Source organism: Poromitra crassiceps (genome assembly GCF_964638095.1).
Source record: "Poromitra crassiceps genome assembly, chromosome: 12".
NCBI classification, from domain to species: domain Eukaryota; kingdom Metazoa; phylum Chordata; class Actinopteri; order Beryciformes; family Melamphaidae; genus Poromitra; species Poromitra crassiceps.
Window position 1 is genome coordinate 35,847,653 of NC_139632.1, and position 2,285 is coordinate 35,849,937.

Genomic DNA, 2,285 nt, shown 5'->3' on the forward strand with positions numbered 1-2,285 from the left:
AGCCCCGAGCCTGACCGAGTCTGACCGAGTCTGTCTGAGCTGAGCGCAGAGGAGGGCGGGTATGTTACAAGGTGAGGACGCCTGCTTCCACACCCTCAGGCAGGTGTGTGTGTGTGTGTGTGTGTGTGTGTGTGTGTGTGTGTGTGTGTGTGTGTGTGTGTGTGTGTGTGTGTGTGTGTGTGTGTGTGTGTGTGTGTGTGTGTGTGTGTGCGTGCGTGCGCGCGCGTGCGCGTGTGTGCGTGCGTGCGTGCGTGTGGTATGGTGTGTGTGCGGGGGGAGCGTGAGAAAAAAGAAGAAGAGCAATTGCTTTTATTCAGAGAAAGTTTTAGAAAGGGGTGTGTGTGGTTGAATTATGATGAATGATGAACATGACATTTGAAAACATAAAATGCTCTCATTGGTTAGACACGTTATGCAAAAATAGCCTAAATTATTCAATGTAAAATTATTAGTTTTGTGTGTGTGTGTATATATATATATATATATATATATATATATATATATATATATATATTCTAATAATATATAATATAAATAATAATAATATATATAATACAAATACATATATTTGAGTTTCATCTACAAAATAGAAAAACACAAACAGAAAATAAATAAAACAGAGGATATGGAGAATAATAGGCTATGTTGCATAGAGATGAGTGGGGGGGGGGGGGGATTACTAGTGCTACTTGAAGTGGACTTGAATTTACTAGTTGTCCCCCTTACCATTTCTAATTTGAAGAATCCAAACCGTTAGCCATAGCAAAGCTCTTGGTCCTATTTCCAATCCAGCCCAGCTCTTTCAGTTCTAACTTATTCTGTAACGAGGTGTAATAAGTGGAAGCCGAGTGCTTGAAAGCGGTTCGTTAACTTCAGGGCCTTACAGGTTAGACACAACACAGTGCTGCTCAACCACTAAATCACTTTTACAGTGTAGTTATGTGCATGCTAATGAGGCGCATAAGTACATGCAAGGCCAGACAGGCTCTGTTTGCTGTACCTGGGGCAGCTTGTCGGCTTACCTTACCGTTTTAGTGCCCTTTAGGCACAGACGACACAAACATGTCTCTGATGCCCTTTGGCAAACTGTGACTGTCACTCCAAAGAGTGACAGTAGGAAAGAAGAAAGCTTCTGGTCATACAACTCTCAGGTATGCACACGGAGACACATCTGCAGTCTGGTGTATGTGGAACATGTATAGGTTGAGGCCACGTCTCGTCATAGACGCTGGGTTAGCTGGGTCAGCCTGGCTGGGGGCGTGGTCAGGGTGGGGTAAAAACCCCCGTTCTATCCATTCAGCAAAGTTAGAATTTAGCTGATAGCCCAGCCCAGGCAGACACGATCGGGGATTTAACCACCGCAGTAAACGCACATCTGAGCAGACGTCTTGTGTTCTGCTCTAGAACACCCAAACCTGTAGTTTAGAGCCGCAGCACCGTCTTTTGGTGAGTCAGCCCATGAGATATATGGGCGGTTGTACCCCACTCGCGCGCCAGCCGTTCAACATTTTGTGGGCGTTCCCAGACATGCGGACTGTCTCTATACCTTGGGAACAGGCCAACTAATTTATTTTCTAGTCTAGTAAAACACCAATAATACATTAGTTGGGGGGACGTCTGGGTAGGACTCGCCTACCACCGCAGGGAGACACAGTTACAGACACAGTTGGCCGTGTCTGCGGGTGGGAAGCCGGTAGGGTAGGCCGGTAGGTGCGGCGGAGGCAAACTGGGGGGAATAGCTCCACGCGCTACACATCCTGCGGGTGAAACTCCTCGCTGTCAGGTGAAAAGAAGCGGCTGGCAACTGCACATGTATCAGAGGAAGCATGGGCTAGTCATCTACGGCTCTCCCCAATATATGTACACACACACACACACACACACACACATTAGGGTTCACGTGGGGGTTAAGTCTTTCTACATGGTGCACATAATACTGTGCATGGTTATGATGTTATTTTGGCTCAACTATTTGAATCCCAATTCAATATATTAGGGTCAGTGTTAGGGTTGTATCGGTAGGCCTACCTGTACGTGCATAACCAACATTTTAATCAAAGTTTATTCAGATTTCTATGTCGTTATTCGTTTTGACCAGTGCAAAAAGAGGTGATTCAAAGACTAAAAAGTATCATCCTCGTTGTCGTCGTTGTCATCATCATCATAAAGCTGTATGTATGTCAGTATGCCAGATGGCGGCATGCATAGCCCGGGTATAGCTTGGTTTCGCCTAATCGACACAAGAGCTGATCTGAGTTCTGAAATGGCATCCTGTGATGTTTGCA